Genomic DNA, 21,282 nt, shown 5'->3' with positions numbered 1-21,282 from the left:
CACTGGTGGAGAAAATTACGCGCAAGTGAGAGATTGATTGAAAAAGTCCGCTCGTCGGAAGCTGTCACCCGCACCCGCACGCCGATCGCTGGCGGAAGTTTCCGACCCGATGTGACTGAAATAGAGCGGGAAACCATTAGTTTGAGTGTGGCAAAATTGGCTTTCGGTGTGACGACTGGTGGTCGGTGGTGACGGCGGTTTTGGCGATTTTTGAGTCAAGCAGCACCCGGGGGACGATGGCGGGTGATTACGACCGATGAATGCCGTGGGAGTAGCGCAACCTCCCCCGGCAGCAGCCAGCGGTCAGAATCGACGTGTCATTGATTAATTTATCAACTCAATTAGGAGGAGCGCTGTAAATGTAGGTTTTCTCGGATGATTTTGGAGGAGGGAGAGTTTTGGAACATTTGCTATTTGGAGTAGAGCCAAATTATATCAAGAGTGATAAACTAAGTAAGTCTCCAGATAGTCTAGTGGCTTGGGACTGGTGATCCAGAGATTGTGAGTTTAGTTTTGGGGTCAAGTCGTTGATCTTTTCGCCTTACTTGTATTTAGTCCATTATGAGGAGCGAAAATTATTTTGCAGTCAAAAATACATATCAATGAGGTAATACTGAAATTAACTCCAGATTTGCAAAACATTATACAATATATTAAGTCCAATCAATATTTGCTTTGTGTATTTGGCTTGCCTAAGTTAATCTTTTAGTCTACATCATAAAGGTTCTACTATCCTCTTTAAGAAGTTGTTTCAGATATAACATGCTTCGTAATATAATGGAAATTTTATCCGATATCTGTTATTATAAACACAGCCACCAACCAATCTTCAATAATATCTGTTTTCTCTTCAACAGCAATCGATTTCCGCTCTCGGGCTACCGGGCTATTGCTTTTGCTCAACCACCAGACAGTCCGTGTTGGTCGATGTCATTTCCTGAAATCCACATCAATCCCGGCGGGCGCAATCCATCTTGTCACAGCTATCGGTAAGTGTCCGCCACCACCATACCGTTTGTAGAAATAGCATAAGCTCATATCGAAACCAGCTGACGCAGATCCTGTTGCATCCGTACCGTACCGTGCGCCATCAGAAGTAGAAAAATCATATTGGAACGGAATTGGAATTGGTGCCGTTCGATACACATTCGTAATTTTATGGCAGTGTACTAAAAATCTGTCAGATGGTCACTGGGGATTACAAGCGTCTATTCCCGGAAAGTTGAATCCCCATTCGCAGGCACAGTTGGGTGGAAGTGAGAGCCATATCGTTTTATAACGTAGTCCTTGGCTGGTGTCAGGTCCCTGGAAGCAAACGACGGAACCAGTAGGTGGATGGTGTAAAGCTGTTGGCTCTGATATGACTTTGAGTCCCGTTTCGAAAAAAAGATTTTATGACTTTCGGGTGCTTCGGCTAGGATCCAGTCGGGTGCACGCGTGTGTTTGAGCCAGTTGCAATCCCATAAAAACATAAAAAAAGTAAACTACCGAAGAACGAGCTCTACATGTTGCCTGTGCTGCTGGATGCTGCCCAGGAAGGTAAATGTAAGAACCGTCTCGCAGCGGGGATCTTCTCGCCGCTGGAATCGGGACGAACTTCTCACTTCTGCTGATTCGGGACTATCGGCCGGTTCGACTGCTGGCTGCAGGTTAGTTTTCTGTTCGCTGTTCGGATCGTTACGGCCGGATGTGTTATGATTTGACTCGAATCGAGTCGCGTCAGGGGTGCTTCGGCAGAGAAGGTGCACAGGAGTAACATGCTGGGTGCGTGCTGCTACGAAGAGTATCAAAATACAATTTATGCTGCGCTTTGCACACTCCAATTCCTTGATGTTGTTCTTGCTGGCAGCCGTGGTTGCTGCGGGGTGTTTTTTTTCTTTCGTTTGGAAAGTGCACTCCATAAGGGTGCAATGATTTCCAGAACTGTATGATGTGACACCAACTGCGAGAAGACATTAGGTTGGATTCCTGTGAATTGTCGTTATTTGGTTTGTCTTTTGCACATGTAGTTTTTTTTTGCAAGATAAAGGTTGTTTAATTCTGTCTATGTATGACTTATTTTGATACGATGATCATTCAAGCCTTTCAAAATAAGTTAGTTATTATATTGGAAGCCTCATAAAACAAGTAGGAATTCTAAAAAACGCATTTTGGAACACCAATGATTAGAATATGTGAAGAGGTTAGATTAGAAGCTGAGGGATGTAAGACATTTTGATAAAATTTCGGGTACGTTCGGCAAAATGTGTCTTAGCTTCAAAGATTCATGTTATTATATTGATATGACTTCTATGCAGGTATAAGGAGTGTAATAATTCATGGGGAAAATTGATTATTTTTATAACTTTCATACATTTAGTATAAAACGAAAAATTATTATCCATTTCCATAAAACTAAGCTCAAGGCATTTAAGACATTTACAACCCAACACTCTTTTGATCGGATTTCAGGAACATTCAGTACATAATGGAAGTTTGGTAAAGCTTCGGTATTGGGGGTATTGGGGGTGACAATGGGTCTGGGGGGTGAGAATGGGTCATCGCTTTCACCGGCAGTCTGGAGCTCGTAGAGCAATATTGTTCAAAAAGGTCTCTTATATTTTAGTCTTCTTGCCCTTGAAGGCATTCAATCCAATCTACGAGCATTACAAGTAGTTGAAACAGTGACCCATTCTCACCCCCATTTGACCCATTGTCACCCCCGACGACGGTACCTTGGTAAAATTTTATTGCAGATCATTCAATTACAGCAGCGGTTCTCAACCTGGGGTACATGTACCCCTGGGGGTACCTTGGCTGGCCCTAGGGGTACCTCGGATGAAAATGCATAATGGCGGACGTATTACAATTCCAATCGGAGCTTATTGATAAGGTCTTTCAAGAGGCTCGGAAGCCTCCTTTCAAGAGGCTCGGAAGCCTCCTTTCAAGAGGCTCGGAAGCCTCCTTTCAAGAGGCTCGGAAGCCTCCTTTCAAGAGGCTCGGAAGCCTCCTTTCAAGAGGCTCGGAAGCCTCCTTTCAAGAGGCCTCAGGCCTCCTTCAAGAGGCCTCGAAGCCTCCTTTCAAGAGGCCCAAGCCTCCTTCAAGAGGCCTGGAAGCCTCCTTCAAGAGGCCTGGAAGCCTCCTTCAAGAGGCCCAGGCCTCCTTCAAGAGGCCCAGCCTCCTTCAAGAGGCCTGGAAGCCTCCTTTCAAGAGGCTCAAGGCCTCCTTCAAGAGGCCCGGAAGCCTCCTTCAAGAGGCTCAGAAGCCTCCTTTCAAGAGGCTCAGGCCTCCTTTCAAGAGGCCCGGAAGCCGCCTTCAAGAGGCTCAAGCCTCCTTTCAAGAGGCTCAAGCCTCCTTTCAAGAGGCCTGGAAGCCTCCTTTCAAGAGGCCTCAAGCCTCCTTTCAAGAGGCTCAGAAGCCTCCTTCAAGAGGCCTGGAAGCCTCCTTCAAGAGGCTCAGCCTGGAAGCCTCCTTTCAAGAGGCCTGAAGCATCCTTTCAAGAGGCCCGGAAGCCTCCTTTCAAGAGGCCTGGAAGCCTCCTTCAAGAGGCCTGGAAGCCTCCTTCAAGAGGCCCGGAAGCCTCCTTCAAGAGGCCTGGAAGCCTCCTTCAAGAGGCTCAGAAGCCTCCTTCAAGAGGCCCAGAAGCCTCCTTCAAGAGGCCCAGCCTCCTTCAAGAGGCCCAGAAGCCTCCTTTCAAGAGGCTCAGAAGCCTCCTTTCAAGAGGCTCAGAAGCCTCCTTTCAAGAGGCCCGGAAGCCTCCTTTCAAGAGGCTCCCGGAAGCCTCCTTTCAAGAGGCTCAGGAAGCCTCCTTCAAGAGGCCCGGAAGCCTCCTTCAAGAGGCTCAGAGCCTCCTTTCAAGAGGCCCAAGCCTCCTTTCAAGAGGCTCAGAGCCTCCTTTCAAGAGGCCTGGAAGCCTCCTTCAAGAGGCTCCAGAAGCCTCCTTTCAAGAGGCTCGGAAGCCGCCTTTCAAGAGGCCCGGAAGCCGCCTTCAAGAGGCCTCGGAAGCCGCCTTCAAGAGGCTCGAAGCCGCCTTTCAAGAGGCCTCAGAAGCCTCCTTTCAAGAGGCCTGGAAGCCTCCTTTCAAGAGGCCCAGCCTCCTTTCAAGAGGCTCAGAAGCCTCCCTTTCAAGAGGCTCAGAAGCCTCCTTCAAGAGGCCTCAGAAGCCTCCTTCAAGAGGCCTGGAAGCCTCCTTCAAGAGGCTCGGAAGCCTCCTTTCAAGAGGCCTCAAGCCTCCCCTTCAAGAGGCTCAGAAGCCTCCTTCAAGAGGCCTCAGAAGCCTCCTTTCAAGAGGGCCTCGGAAGCCTCCTTTCAAGAGGCCTGGAAGCCTCCTTTCAAGAGGCCCGGAAGCCTCCTTTCAAGAGGCTCAGCCTCCTTTCAAGAGGCCTCAAGCCTCCTTTCAAGAGGCCTGGAAGCCTCCTTCAAGAGGCCTCAGAAGCCTCCTTTCAAGAGGCCCGGAAGCCTCCTTTCAAGAGGCCTCAAGCCTCCTTCAAGAGGCCTCAGAGCCTCCTTCAAGAGGCCTCAGAGCCTCCTTCAAGAGGCCTGGAAGCCTCCTTTCAAGAGGCTCGGAAGCCTCCTTCAAGAGGCTCGAAGCCGCCTTCAAGAGCCGGGAAGCATCCTTTCAAGAGGCTCGGAAGCCTCCTTTCAAGAGGCCTGGAAGCCTCCTTCAAGAGGCCTCAAGCCTCCTTTCAATATGCCAGGAACCTCCTTAAAGAGGCCTGGAAGTCTCCTTTCAATAGGCCTGGAAGTCCATTTTCAATAGGCCAGGAACCTCCTTCAAGAGGCCTGGAAGCCTCCTTTCAAGAGGCCCGGAAGCCTCTATTCAAGAGGCCTCAAGCCTCCTTCAAGAGGCCTCAAGCCTCCTTTCAAGAGGCCTGGAAGCCTCCTTCAAGAGGCCTCAGAGCCTCCTTCAAGAGGCCTGGAAGCCTCCTTCAAGAGGCTTGGAAGCCTCCTTTCAAGAGACTCGGAAGCCTCCTTCAAGAGACTCGGAAGCCTTCTTTCAAGAGTCTCGAAGCCTCCTTTCAAGAGGCTCAGGAAGCCTCCTTCAAGAGGCCTGGAAGCCTCCTTCAAGAGGCTCGGAAGCCGCCTTCCAAGAGGCGGGGAGCATCCTTTCAAGAGGCTCGGAAGCCTCCTTTCAAGAGGCTCGGAAGCCTCCTTTCAAGAGGCTCGGAAGCCTCCTTTCAAGAGGTTCGGAAGCTTCCTTTCACGTGGTACAAAAGCTTCCTTACAATAGGTCCGGACGCCTGCTTTTAAGACGCTCGGAAGCCACCTTTTAAGAGGACAGGAAGCCTTTCTTCAAAAGCTATGAAGAAAGCTCGGCTTCTTCCAAGAGGGTTGATAGCATACTAGTCCTTTGGAAAAATTGACCTCATTGTTGTACTCTGCATGGCCCTACTGTGGCGAATTCTTTGTAGAATTCGATTTAATAAACTCTTCATCCGCTTGCTCTCTCGACAGCTTCTAATTGATTGTTTTCGATTCGTAGAATCAACGAATAACATCTGAAGTTTCCCATGTTATGAGACGAGTTTAGTATAATTCTTTTTGATTCCACCACGTTTTGTAATATTTACAGATACGTATTTTGTCCTCAACTGTGAGGCCCTCTTCAGTGTCACGTATTTGACTCGACTTGACTCGACGAGGCATTGAAGACGGCCTCAAAGATGAGGTCGATAAACGTATCGGTAAAGACTAACTAAAGACATACTAATCTCGCTTAATGACAGGTTAAGATATTCCACTAAAAGAGTTCAAATATTTCTACAATCTGGAGTTTGTTACCGCTTGCAAACAGAACTCTGGTCCGAAATAATTTATCAATGTAGGACACGGAAATAATATCATCCAAAACGCAGATTACGTTGAGCGAGATGGCTTCGCTGGCATTTTTTACTTTGTTGAAGTGGTTTTTCTTAAAGTATTCAGTTCATCACTTCAGTCGCAGTTTTTAGCTGATAATAGTCACTCTTTTGGACATTTTTGACGTTGTTGTGGTAGATTTAGATTGCACCAGAGGATAACAATGGGGAAGGATAGTTTGGCCGAAACCCATTCGGCCGAATGCCACTAGGCCGAACAAACCATTAGGCCGAAACCCATCTGGCCGAAAGTCATTTGTCCGAACGGGTCATCCGACCGAATAGGTCATTTGGTCGAATAGGGCATTTGGTTGAATGGGACGTTTGGTCAAACAGGTCTTTTGGCCGAATAGATCATTTGGTCAAATAGATCATTTGAAAAGTAAGAAATGAGTAGTGCGAAGTGAGAAGTAAGGCGTCTCACTACTCACTCCTCATTTCTCACTTCTCACTGTGAAAAGTGAGAAGTGAGTAGTGAAACATCTTACTTTTCACTTCGCACTACTCACAATCTACACTGACAAGTGGGGAATAAATAGTGAGAAGTGAGGCGTCTCACTTTTCACCTCTTCCTACTTTCCAAATGACCTATTCGGCTAAATAACTGTCTTAGACGGTCAAATAACCAGGGAAGGGTCATTTGGACGAAATTCATTCGGCCGAAATCCATTTGGCCGAATGTCACTAGGCTGAACAAACCATTAGGCCGAAACCCATCTGGCCGAAAGGGTCATTTGACCGAAATGGTTGTTTGGCTGTAAGGGTCGTTTGGCCGAAAGGGCCATTTAGCCGAAAGTGTCATTTGGCCGAATGGGTCATTTAGCCGAAAGAGTCATTTGGCCGAAAAGGTCATTTGGCCGAAAAGGTCGTTTGGCTGAAAGGGTAATTTGCCCAAAAAGGTCGTTTGGCCGAAAGGGTCATTTGGCCAAATAGGTCATTTAGCCGAATACTTCATTTGAAATGTGGGAAATTAGGAATGAGAAGAGAGACGTCTCACTTCTCACTCTTCATTTTTCTCTTCTCACTGTAAAAAGTGAGAAGTGCTAAATGAGTAGTGAGAAGTCTTACTACCCACTTCGCACTACTCACTTTTCACAGTGAGAAGCGCAAAGTAAGTAGTGAGACGTCTCACTACTCACTTTTTACAGCGAGAAGTGAGAAATAAGGAATGAGAAGAGAGACGTGTCACTTCTTATTCTTCATATTTCTCTTCTCACTGTAAAAAGTGAGTAGTGCGAAGTGGGTAGTGAGACGTCTCACTAATTATTTCGGGTTTATCACTTTTTACAGTGAGAAGAGAAAAATGAAGAGTGAGAAGTGAGATGTCTGCTAATTTCTCACTTTTCAAATGACCTATTCGGCCAAATGACCTATTCAGCCAAATGTACTATTCGGCCAAATGACTCTTTCGGCCAAAAGACCATTTCAGCCAAATGATCCTTTCGGCCAAATGACCTTTTTTGTCTTATGACTCATTCGGCAAAATGACCCTTTCGACCAAAAGACCCTTTCGGCCGAATGACACTTTCGGCCTATTGACCCTTCCGGCCTAATGACCCTTTCGGCCAAATGACCCTTTCGACCAAATTACACTTTCGGCCAAATGACTCTTTCGGCCAAACGACCCTTTCGGCTAAACGACCCTTTCGGCCAAATGACCCTTTCGGCCAAATGACCCTTTCGGCCTAATTGTCTGTTGGGCCAAATGGTATATTCGGCCAAAAAACTTTCGGCCTAGTGGCATTCGGCCAAACGGCTTTCGGCAGAATGGGTTTCGGCCAAATGACCCTTCCCCCAAATAACCAGTTCGGCTAAATGACATGTTCGGACAAATGACCTATCCGGCTAAATGATCTGTTTGGCCAAATAACTTATTCGGCCAAATGGCCTTTTCGGCCAAATATCCTTTTCGGCCAAATGTCCAAATGTCCTATTCGGCCAAATATCCTATTCGGCCAAATTACCTATTCGGCCGGATGACCCGTTTGGCCAAATGACTTTCAGCCAGATGGGTTTCGGTCAAACGACCCTTCGGGGGTGCATAATCCGGCGATCTTTCACGGCAACACGACTGTTTGAGTCATTTCCTTCAGTGTTCTTTGTTGGTCATCTGCTGGCTATGGTCTTAATGTTGTCCGTTGCCTATCCTTCTACTAAGATACAATACATCGATTTTGTCGATAGCCATCACGTCAAAAGCTGTTTGGTCTAATGTGTCATTTAACCGGACAATCGATCAGGCCGAAAACAGTGTGATGGTGGGGTTTAATAAACGAATCAAAAACCATCTTCCGAAAGCCGTATGGTCGAAAATGTCGCATAATCAACCATGTCATGTGACCGAAAATGTTATTAGGCCGAACAAATGATATGACCAAGAAAAACATTCGACCAAACAGGTCATTTGACAGGATAGGCCTTTCAAGATTAAGCCGAACGTGTTGTTTGCTCGATGGTAGCGTTGTTCTACAGCTGTGCGGTCACAAAACACAAAATAAGCGAGAACAAAGCGAAAATCATCACTTCTCTGTGGGGCTGCCTGTCCGATTATGTTTTTCCGCACTTGTGTACAAGTTTGATAAATTTTGTTACCATGGCTTGTTATGCTTCGGAACAGTTTTTGCCTTTATTTCATCGTTTTCGTTATCTATTGACAGTAATTTCTGCAAACCCTGCTTTCAATTCTTGCAGAAATGAAAATAAATTGAAAGTCAGATGTCTCACTTCGCACTACTCTTTTCACACTTCTAACTTCTCAATTCTCATTAGACCCTTCACTTTTCGTATTGGGATGTTAGACTGAGAAGTAAGATGTAGGGTGCCTCACTTCTCATTCCACATTTCTTACTTCTTACTCCTCATTTCTCACTTCTGATTGCTCACTTGATATTTGTTTACTTCTCATTTCTCACTATTACTTCTCATGATAGTTCCTCACTATCAAAAGTCAGTAGTGAATAATGAGAAGAAAAAAGTGACAAATGTGAAATGAGTCGTAAGGTGTGAGAAATGAGAAATAAGAAACGATTAGTAATAAATGAGAAGTGAGAAATGAGAGAAAAGATCTGAAGACTGCCATATAACTTTTTCTGCTGTAAAGCCTATTCGGCCAAATGACGTATTCCGTTTAAAGGTTTATTTGACCAAACATGTTATTTGGCCGAGTGAAATATTTGGCCAACTGGTTTTCGGCCTGATGATCTTTCTGGACGGTCGTTTAAATCGGGCAAATGGGAATCGGCTACATATTTTCCGGCCCAATCGTTTTATTCGGCCAAATAATTTTCAGCCCTATGATTTTCGGACAAACGACCTTTCTTTTATGAGAGGAACCCAACCTTTGAACCAAATATTATATTCAATGCAGATTTAACAAGAACTCGATACAAATTTCAATTTTAAATCTAATCCAAAAATGATAATATGTAGGAATTGATAGCTGAGCATAATTTAATGTATCCTTTGGCCGAATAGATCATATGACTGAAAATGTCGTTTGCCGAAAAGATCATTTGATCAAATATGCAGGTTGGCGTTTGGTAGATAAGATCATTTGACAAAACGACATTCTTTACTTCGGCCAAAGATATTTGTGGTCATACATCCAGTCGGTAGAACGACATTTTCGGTATTTAACCCGTTCAACCAACTGTCATTTTTCACTAAATGTCCTTTATGCCAAACGACTTGTTCGGACAAGCACAATGACCATTTGGGACTATTTATTCGGGCAAAATGATCTGTTCGACCAAATTACAATTTCGGTCAAATAGCCTTTTCTGTCATGCAACCGTTTCGGCCAAGCAGAATTTTCTGCCAAATAACCAATTCACCCAAACGACTTTTTCGGCCAAATAGCGCCTTTTCCGAATGACCATTGCGTTCAACCGACGTCTTCAACCAAATGACGTATTCGGCCATTTGACCTATTCGTCAAAATGATATTTTCGGTCAAATAAGTTTCTGCCAAATGGGGTTCGGCCTACTGGTTTGTACGACCAAATAGTATATTCGGCCAAACTACTTTCAATTCAGTGGTCTTCGGCCGAATGTCTTTTCGAACGAATGACATTCGGCCAAAAGGCCCTTCCCAGCAAACAAAAAGTAGATTTCTACAGGAAAAGAATATTCAGTTTGAATTGTGTGTTGGGTTCCCCTCGTCATAAAATCGCAGTAGCTAAACTCTCCCGCCTAGAATTCAATGGCAGCTTTATAGAATGGATTGAGTTATACTTGACTGCCCGGACAATGCAGGTTAAGCTTGGTGACTGCACATCATCTCCTTTCGATGCACATCTGGGGTCCCTCAGGGCAGTCACCTGGGACCGCTTATTTTTCTGCTGTACCTCAACGATGCACACTTCGCATTAAGCTGTCACAGATTATCTTTCGCTGACGATTTCAAGCTGTATTATACCGTAAACCAGGATTGTGACACCACCTTTCTACAAAATCAGCTCAACATCTTCGCCAAATGGTGTGAAATTAATAGAATGGTTCTAAATCCTGCCAAATGCTCGGTGATAACATTTTCGCGAAAGCATAATAAAATTTGTCATGAATACACTATACAAGGAGTCACTCTTCAACGTGCCAGCGTAATTAAGGACCTTGGCATCATTTTAGACTCCAAAATGTCCTTCAAGGATCATATATCTTATGTAGTAGCGAAGGCATCGTCACAGCTTGGGCTATTATTTCGAGTGACCAAACAATTCAAAGACGTGTCTCAAGGCTTTATATTATTCGCTGGTACGTTCTATCCTCGAGTATGGATCATCCGTTTGGGCCCCTTTCTACCAGAATGGAATTCAACGAATAGAGATAGTGCGGAAAAAGTTCGTTCGGTTTGCTTTGAGGCATCTGCCTTGGAACGATCCTCTAAATCTTCCTAGATATGAAGACAGGTGCAGACTGATTGAACCGGATCTCTTGAGAATTCGTCGTGATGCTTCCAAGGCAACATTTATCTCCAATATTCTTACCTTCCACATTGACTGTCTTGGCACACTTAGACTGCTGAACATCCGCATCTGAAGCCGTAATATTAGCAGCACCAACACATTTCTAAATGTTCCAGTAACCAGGACCAACTACGGATATAACGTGCCACTAATTAGAATGTGTCGTCTATTTAATAATTGTTTATGTGCTTTTGGTTTTAGCTTGTCTAGGATGACTATAAGAAAACATATTTTAAGTTTTTTAACATGTTAGCATCAGTGTTTGATTAACTCATGTCTGAATAAATTATGACGTCACTCTATGCCTAAATCTGAATCAATATACAAGAAATTGCATTATGCATTATGCTTCTTTTATTATCATCCATCCAATCTCAGTAAAATCTCAATCTCCAATGTTCAATTCGTATTTTACGCCAAATGTAACACATAATCCCATCCAAAAAATTATTTCGAATTTGAATCAAATACAATTTTGATAAAAGTTCAATCAATATAAATTATTTTAAATCTTCAGTACGAGCACAATCAGTAAAAGAAAAATCGAAAAACAAGTTAGGGTTCAAACCGAATCAAAATCCAATCCGTATGCTATATAAATCGAATAAACACCCAATGTAATCTAGTAATCTAAATTCAATAAAAGACCAAAGTTTTCCAAACATAAGTTAGACTAAGTTAAAATAAATCTTAATGCAACCTGATTTCAATATATTTTTATCCAAAATCAATAGAAAACAGGCGGAAATAATATTGGTAAATATTTTGTTGGGACACGTGGATTCTTTCTCGTAAATTTAGTATCAATTTGTCAAATTTGGAAACATGTCCTGTGCTTGGATATTGTTTTTATTTTTGTTAACTGATACAATAATTGACATACATTTGCTTGATATGTCGAGCTGAGTGGTACTTAACACTATGGATCTTCAAAATTTGAATTGAATTTTCCAATTTTGTAGATTGAAGTTTTGTGGGAAGAGCTCCAAATAACGGCAGCAATTTACAATGTCGATCATATTGACTGCAGTACAATGATCGTAAGCAGTATGGATCAAGGAATTCAGAACAAATTCCGAAAACGATTCCAAGATTTCAATTCGCTTTATGTGACTTCTTCTTCTCCGTGCCGAGTACAACACCGAGGTTTTTTACAACTTTTTTTCTCTCCAGTGGTTCATTCCCAATGCACTAGTTCCAGAGATTTGACTTTTGTTGAGATATAGCTGCCAGTTGCCATTATAACCAGAAGTTGCTACAAAAGTACCACGACAATATGTTAGATTTTGTCGACAAAGATTTCAATAGACACAAAACAATTACCCAAAGGTATCTATTTGACAATTCGGTACCAACATTTCGAAAGGACGAAACTGCTTTTGTAAAGAAAAGCTTTTCCCGCCATTGGAGGCTAATGGGTGCCCACCAACGCTATCCAGCGCCATCTAACTAACAACTAACAACTAAAAACTAAATGCTATGAAAATAAAAATAATACGGCTATTGCGGAAAATTCGCGATATAAAACAGTATGTTTGTCCCCTACTTCCGAAGCATCTAAATTCATTTAAGAGTTTAATGAAAATGCAAAAATTGACTCACTTTCAATTCAAAAGTATAATGATGGATGGGCATGATCTTCGAACTTTGAAGGGTTCAGCTTATTCATATTTGATTTAGGAAAGAGCGAAGCAGCAGCTCGTATTATCATCGACGTGCCACAGAACTGAGAAAGCACCTCTAGAACAGAATCCACTTGAAGCACTCATGCTGACACTCGTTATTTTTATGATGATGTTTTACCAACCGACGACGACGACCGGCCGGGGCTTCCACGTTGAACAAACGGAGCGGTGGCTCCGGCGGCACGATAAAATTCACCCCGAATGGAATCCAACATCAAACGGCAACCCGTTGGATGAGTCGCAACAAAAAGCCGGAATAAAAATATGTACGCTCGCTAACCAACAGCAAACGGACCAATAGAGAACCTTCCGAGCGCGTAAAACTCAGCATGTTCGGCATCATTTAAATCGTAAACATTATACAGAATGTTAATAAATCATATTTCTGTTTCTCCCCTACCATCCCTTCTGTTTCCGCAAGCTGCTATCAATAGGGCAACCCTGAATCGGTTGTCCGATGCACTGTTGTTGTATTCCATATAAAAGTGATGGTCAAATATTGTTTGATCGCTAAAAAAGAGATATTCAGAGCTATTCCATTTTTAATGTACAATTTTTGATGATGGAACAGGTCCATTCCTTTACTAAAAATTTCCTCTTTCTGATTTTCTTGTCCATGTAGGATTTTCTTGTCCAATATTTTTCCGACCGTGACCGTTCTGTGAGGAATGCTCCCACAGTGCGCCGGAGTTGGAGCTACGAAGCAAACACGGCCTAGGCCCTGAATCGGATGAATGGATGGGCTCACCGCTTTTTCCAGTCTGGTGACGAACATCCAATTTAGAGCCACTTCCAAATCGTACTCGCATCGAAGGTTTACCTACACCTCGTCTAGCTCCCTGAATAGCATCTGTTTGCGTATGGACCTTGTGGACCGTATGGATATGGACTTTACTGCTGCATGTACGAGCAGCCTGGAGTTGTATCATCAAACAGGAGCAGGACGCACTCCCAGCAATAAAACTGGGACGGACGTGAACGGACGCGCACCGTTGGAATCATCACTTGGACAAAGCGCAAACATAACTCCCCATTAGGCTAAATACGAGCGGGTCAAAATAATAAAACTGACATTCAGATGAATTTTTATAGTTCATAAATCAATCAATTTCATAAATTATTCAAAAGGCACTGAAGTGAATGTCTACTTGACCGGTTGGAATTTGCTCGTTTTGTGATTTTTTTTGCGATAAAAGTCGGAAGTAATTCAGGTTCAACATAAATTCTCTTGGGTTCTATTCTTTCGAATAAAATAATGCTTTTATATAATATTTTAATTACTACTTTTTAATTTTAGATCAATATGGAAAAGAGAAACTATTAATATTAGAACACTTCCATTTACTTGAAATTAGAAGACGGTAAAAATGTCCATCTTAAGAGATTACTAGCAATCGCATCGGCTCTGTCTGATGACTCGTTCAAAGGACAAACTGTTCCTTCTGAATCAAACAACTCCAATTGCTTTATTAAGGTTGTCCCCCAATGTGCCTCTGGAATTATTTCTGTTCACGAAGTGGAGGGAAAGATTCTCAAATTTCACAAGTTTGTGTTTCGTAATTTATAAATAGCTTGTAACTATTCTTACCATTTATCGTTGGCAATTAGAACATGAAGCAGTGACTTTTCCGTGTTCACATACAACATTTGAATACAGACTGATGCAAATAAATAATATATTTTTTGGTCGGGGTTCTGCCAAACAGCACCAAGCGCCAATGAAGCGCCAAAAATTACCCATTTTCTTGCACAAGTTTTCGTGTAGCTGATCCAATTGAGCACAAATCTTTTCGGATATCCATCCATCTTATAGCTGAGGATATTCAAAAACAAATGAACGAATGAATTGATAAGAATTTATTTCCAGTTTCATTCTACGAAGGCGCTTGGTGCGGTTTCGCTGAACCCGATCCCGACGGCGGGAAGCCATTTTACCGAAAGCGATTTGGCCGAAAATGTTGTTTTCCCAAAAGAGACATTTGACAACTAGTCATTTGGCGAAAAATGCAGGTTCGGTAGATTGTAGTAAAGCAGAAAGGTCCAAACTCGACCGAAAATGTCAAACGGCTAAAAATCAGAAAAATATATTAAGCTCTTTTAGTGGAATGTATTAAACCGTCTAAGACGAATTAAGTACTGTCCATTTAATTCCACCAGTTAATTTTCGTTATCTTTGCAGATACGTATTTCGACCACAACTGTGTGGTCGTCTTCAGTGTCTTGTACTTGACTCGACTTGAAGAAAACAATCGCAACTTACACTATTTATACTACGCTAGGTACCTAATCTAATCTTATTTGCCTACTTTATTTACCTATACAGTAAATTACTTTATTGTTTAGGTAGAAACTTGAAGAGCCAAGAGCTGCCGTTTCCCTGATCCTTATTCAACAGCGTTGTTTGTACCTGTCGGTGGATTTCCAAACTCTCAGCAACATCGAGTTTCCATGGGGAAGAGACATTTCTTAAGATTTTAATATTTGATGCCGTAATTGGGTGATTTTCCTTATACACATGCTCTGCTACCTTAGATCTAAATTCGTAATGTAATCCCTTATCGTTTTCTCTTTTCGCCTTACTCACTTCCGCCATATGTTCCTTGAACCTTATATCTAATGATCTTTTGTTTGGCCTACATCGATTTTTTTCACATTGGGAACAACTTATCTTATAAACGCCTGCCTTATTCAACATTTCTACTTTATCCTTCGTTGAACCCAATAGAGACTTGAGTTGGTTGCTTCTACTGGAGAATACTAGATCGATGCCGAATTTCCTTAGTCGAGGGCGTAGCTGGTTGGTGGTGTGCTTATCATATGGGACCGAAACTCTTTTCAGCGGCTCCTCTATCGGTGTCAGCGTTGTATGTCCATTTTCGTCGTAGGGTCCTTTCCTTCTTGTTGATGATCGCTCGTATAGTCTTCTCCTGGTATCCGTTGATCTTCGCTGTTTCCAAGATGTATTGTAGTTCCTTCGTTTTTCCTTCTTCGCTCAGGGGTATCGTCTGCATCCTGTGGATCATGTGATGAAATGCTGCCATTTTATGTTGGTACGAATGGTTCGATGTATATGGGATGACTCTCATGGTGTTCGTGGGCTTCCTGTAGATTTCGAGGCTCAATGTTGTATTTGCTTCTCTGATGACTAGTAGATCCAAGAAAGGTAGTTTACCTTCTTTTTCCTCTTCGAAGGTAAATTTGATGTCCTTATGCACGTTGTTTATCGCTTCCAAAATCCTGGGTTGATCCTTTCGGTTGATGATGCTGAAAATGTCGTCGACGTATCTCCACCACTTCTGGGGTAGTATTCCTTGTTCTTGTAGGTTGTTCTCCAGATTCGCCATGAACAGCTCGCACAAAACGGTGATAGCGGATTTCCATCGGTGCTCCTTTCGTCTGTTTGTAGTAGTTGCCACGAAATGTGAAGTAGTTCTCCGTCATGCATAGCCTTGCCAGATTTAGGTACATCTTCACCTTTCCTCGCCATGTTGTTTCCGTCCTTTGTGTTAGCAGCCAATCCTCCAGAAGATTCAGAGCATCTTTCGCTGGAACGCTAGGGAACAATGCCGCTACGTCGAATGATACCATTATATCCTCTTCTTCGATGTGTCCTGATTCCAACAGCTTCTGGGCGAACTCCTGGGTGTTGATGACTGACCTGCTAGGGAATGGTTTCGGCATACTTTGGAACTCCTTTACCAACCATTTGGCTATGTTTTGGGTAGGGGAACCCAGTGATGAAACTATCTCTCGCATCTCCTTGCCGGGTTTATGGATTTTTGGTAGTCCTTAATCCTAGGTAGAACCGGGTTTACTGTCTTTACTCGGGCTTCTCCGATGATCGCCTTACACTCCTTTATTGTTTTGTCCGTGACTCGTATTAATCCTGGTAGCGGATCCACTCTCAAATGTCTATAAGGTCCTCCGGTGATTTTCGTCGTCATATGTTCTTCGTAGTCCTCTTTATCCATTACCCCTACTGCGTTTCCCTTATCGGCCTTTTTTACGTAGTATACTGGTTTTTCCTTAAGCTCCTTTAGAATCCTCCTTTCGTCATGGTTCGTTGTCCCGTGCTGTCCTTCTTTGATGGCGTCTGCCACGATGTTCCTCGCTGTATTTTGATCCTGTTGCTCAATGTTTCGGGAAATCGCTGTCTCCATGTCCACGATGATCTGTTCCACGTCTGATTTCTGTGTGATCGCATACCCCAGTCCCTTGTGGAGGTGGGCTAGTTGTTCCTCCGTAAACTGCTGTGTCGAACGGTTCACGACGAATCCTTCGATGATCTGTACGGTGGGTTTGTCAGTACGGATTTCATCTGCTGATTTCACTTGCAAGTTGTTCAGTTTTTTCCTGTGCAGTCTCCGCTTCCGGTCTGATTCACATTCTTCTGCCCTCTTTACCTTCTTCAAAAACAGGTCGAATGATTCCGGGTTATCCTTAGCTAACTTCAAATGCACATTGAAGCACTCCACACTCCACTCCACTTCGACACAGCAGTTTACGGAGGAACAACTAGCTCACCTCAACAAGGGACTGGGGTATGCGATCACACAGAAATCAGACGTGGAACAGATCATCGTGGACATGGAGACAGCGATTTCCCGAAACATCGAGCAACAGGATCAAAATACAGCGAGGAACATCGTGGCAGACGCCATCAAAGAAGGACGGCACGGGACAACGAACCATGACGAAAGGAGGATTCTAAAGGAGCTTAAGGAAAAACCAGTATACTACGTAAAGGCCGATAAGGGAAACGCAGTAGTGGTAATGGATAAAGAGGACTACGACGAACAGATGACGACGAAAATCAACGGAGGACCTTATAGACATTTGAGAGTGGATCCGCTACCAGGATTAATACGACTCACGGACAAAACAATAAAGGAGTGTAAGGCGATCATCGGAGAAGCCCGAGTAAAGACAGTAAACCCGGTTCTACCTAGGATTAAAGGACTACCAAAAATCCATAAACCCGGCAAGGAGATGCGAGAGATAGTTTCATCACTGGGTTCCCTGACCCAAAACATAGCCAAATGGTTGGTAAAGGAGTTCCAAAGTATGCCGAAACCATTCCCCAGCAGGTCAGTCATCAACACCCAGGAGTTCGCCCAGAAGCTGTTGCAATCAGGACACATCAATCAAGAGGATATAATGGTATCATTCGACGTAGCGGCAGTGTCTCCTAGCGTTCCAGTGAAAGATGCTCTGAATCTTCTAGAGGATTGGCTGCTAACACAAAGGACGGAAACAACATGGCGAGGAAAGGTGAAGATGTACCTAAATCTGGCAAGGCTATGCATGACGGAGAACTACTTCACATTTCGTGGCAACTACTACAAACAGACGAAAGGAGCACCGATGGGAAATCCGCTATCACCGTTTTTGTGCGAGCTGTTCATGGCGAATCTGGAGAACAACCTACAAGAACAAGGAATACTACCCCAGAAGTGGTGGAGATACGTCGACGACATTTTCAGCATCATCAACCGAAAGGATCAACCCAGGATTTTGGAAGCGATAAACAACGTGCATAAGGACATCAAATTTACCTTCGAAGAGGAAAAGAAGGTAAACTACCTTTCTTGGATCTACTAGTCATCAGAGAAGCAAATACAACATTGAGCCTCGAAATCTACAGGAAGCCCACGAACACCATGAGAGTCATCCCATATACATCGAACCATTCGTACCAACATAAAATGGCAGCATTTCATCACATGATCCACAGGATGCAGACGATACCCCTGAGCGAAGAAGGAAAAACGAAGGAACTACAATACATCTTGGAAACAGCGAAGATCAACGGATACCAGGAGAAGACTATACGAGCGATCATCAACAAGAAGGAAAGGACCCTACGACGAAATGGACATACAACGCTGACACCGATAGAGGAGCCGCTGAAAAGAGTTTCGGTCCCATATGATAAGCACATCACCAACCAGCTACGCCCTCGACTAAGGAAATTCGGCATCGATCTAGTATTCTCCAGTAGAAGCAACCAACTCAAGTCTCTATTGGGTTCAACGAAGGATAAAGTAGAAATGTTGAATAAGGCAGGCGTTTATAAGATAAGTTGTTCCCAATGTGAAAAATCGATGTAGGCCAAACAAAAGATCATTAGATATAAGGTTCAAGGAACATATGGCGGAAGTGAGTAAGGCGAAAAGAGAAACGATAAGGGATTACATTACGAATTTAGATCTAAGGTAGCAGAGCATGTGTATAAGGAAAATCACCCAATTACGGCATCAAATATTAAAATCTTAAGAAATGTCTCTTCCCCATGGAAACTCGATGTTGCTGAGAGTTTGGAAATCCACCGACAGGTACAAACAACGCTGTTGAATAAGGATCAGGGAAACGGCAGCTCTTGGTTTTCAAGTTTCTACCTAAGCAATAAAGTAATTTACTGTATAGGTAAATAAAGAAGGCAAATAAGATTAGATTAGGTACCTAGCGTAGTATAAATAGTGTAAGTTGCGATTGTTTTCTTCAAGTCGAGTCAAGTACAAGATACTGAAGACGACCACACAGTTGTGGTCGAAATACGTATCTGCAAAGATAACGAAAATTAACTGGTGGAATTAAATGGACAGTACTTAATTCGTCTTAGACGGTTCGGCTAAAAATGTTATTTGGCTAAACTGGCCATGTGGCCGAACGGATCAAACGACCGATAAAGTCCTTTGCTGATCGAGTCATATGGCCAAAAATGTCGTTTTGCTAAACAAAAGTGGTGTGATCAATGATAAATGAAGAGAAGTGAGAAATAAGGAAGAAGAAGAGAGAAATTAGAAGTAAAAAGTAAAAATACTTTATTCTCACTCCTTGCATCCGACTTCTTATTTCTCATTTAGGCCGATACAAATATTAAATTTATGTTATGTCACCCCCCCCCCCTTTCAACTTTCCAAAAAAAATGAGGGGCGAAAAAAATTTCAAGCCTTTCTGGCTCGTGCTTCCATGTCGATCTTAATTTAACCATCTGGTGATACCAGACTGTCAAGATATTGATATCCTCCGATCGTCGGTCTACAGCAAAGTTTGAGGGACTGTTCCCGTTGACACTTAACCACATGATCCTGCTGACGTTGATGGCGCCACAAATAAGCATACGGTCCGCTCGTTGAGCCAGCAGAGCGTCGCAGTACTAATATAGCGTTTCGTGATCATTGACCAAATCAGAGTCGTCTAGATGTTCCACAACAATAAACTGCCAATGCAGCTCAAAGAATGCTACACCGTCAATCGCACCCACCAAGATCTTATCGATTATGCTGAGAAGTAACAATGAAGGTAAAATGCATTCTTTCCTTACATCAGCGACTATCCGAATGGGGTCAGACAAAGCTCCGACCCTTTCAGAAAATCCCTTACATCCCTGGGAGCCACACAGATTTTCGTGATTCAGACAACAGAACTCCCTTCCGTATTCAATGAATAGCAAATAAAGGGACACTTCCAACTTGTTGGCCTGCTACAAAATGATGCGGAGCGGGGAAAAATATTGCATAACAGTTGCTACAACATTCACACAGAGATCATAGGGTCAGCACTGAACTCCTCCGCCGACAACCGATCGACCTTGGAGGGCTCTCTAGATTCCATGCTTCGGATGGCTGCTTTTTGAAAAACACTGGCTGAGACTTGAAGAAGCTGTTCGAAGTGCTCTGACCAACGATGTACGAGGTGCGTCTGACCAACGTAGAGGCACTAATCTCCAGTTGCTCCAGCCATCCTTTCTTTATCTGTGAGGAATCCACCAAAGCCCGCCTATCCTGTCTGCAGCAGCGCCCGACTCCCACTTACAGAGATACATACCATTGACGGGACTCGTTTTCCTCTGATTCTTCCCGTTCCTCAGCCTTTGCTTCTCTACGCTCCTCAATCTTCCGTCGAATTATATCTGTAATCCATACTTTTCGCTGAGTGCGCAGCTCACCCAAGCATTCCTCGTCGCCCACTTCTCTCTGCCACCTTCCAGAACATTCACTACTCCACTACAGTTCCAAGTTCTTTAAGGAACGATCTCTTCACGGCTGGATCTTCTAAGCGCTGTCTGTTGATTCGACGCCCGAGCCTTTTTTCCCGCCGCCGAATCCGAGAAATGTGTTGTCGGATCTAGAGAATTAGAAGATGATCGCGATGTCAGCGCTGCGTTTATTACGGACTCACGACGGCACCGTCTCCATTTTGGGCTGATCCATTTCCAGAGGAGCCAAATACTAGTCTTGCCAGCTAAAAGCGGCTCTAGAGAAGGAAGTCTAACGCTGCTGGCTGCATACTGGAGAAGCGGGCGCGGGTGGATTCTCCGGCTGACGATGGGAGGAAAACCGCAACAACCGGTGATAATCGCTTCCTCTACGATATTTCACGACGCCTGATTGGAGCAAGGACAAATTCGTGGATGCCGGAGAAACACGCGACATGTCAGTCACTCTCGATCCAACTGAAACCAACTTCTTTTAGAACCACTTAGAACAACTTCTTGAAGTTTTGATGACTTATCCTAATTCGGATATAGGGAAAGGTTGACAACTTTACGGCGGCAGCAGGCATGATGCCACCCCGGATGATCATGTGAGAACCAACCATACTGTCATGCTTTGCATAATCCTGAAGCAGGTCAATGAATTTCAACAGTCCTTCTATCTGGTGCTGATTGACCATGGAAAAGCCTTCAATCGTCTGAATCATGAAAACTGTGGGGCGTCCCCAGAAGCAAGGGAGACTTCCAGAGACTTCCAACAAAATCCAGAGTTCTGCACAATGGAATCACTAGAATCG

The 21,282-nt window shown here is 43.6% G+C and overlaps 1 protein-coding gene across 1 annotated transcript in view; it reads left to right on the top strand.

The window, feature by feature from the left end:
- The window catches only part of LOC134227213 (toll-like receptor 6), a 290,118-nt gene that overhangs the window by 95,754 nt on the left and 173,082 nt on the right, over positions 1-21,282 (top strand). Inside the window, exon 2 of the mRNA XM_062708561.1 lies at positions 858-989. The gene's annotated coding sequence lies outside the window, so the exon portion shown is untranslated. The remainder of the gene's footprint in view (positions 1-857; positions 990-21,282) is intronic.

This window comes from Armigeres subalbatus, chromosome 3 (assembly GCF_024139115.2).
Source record: "Armigeres subalbatus isolate Guangzhou_Male chromosome 3, GZ_Asu_2, whole genome shotgun sequence".
Taxonomy (NCBI): Eukaryota; Metazoa; Arthropoda; class Insecta; order Diptera; family Culicidae; genus Armigeres; species Armigeres subalbatus.
Note: the sequence above shows the minus strand (reverse complement) of the source record. Positions and strands in the feature narration are given on the sequence as shown.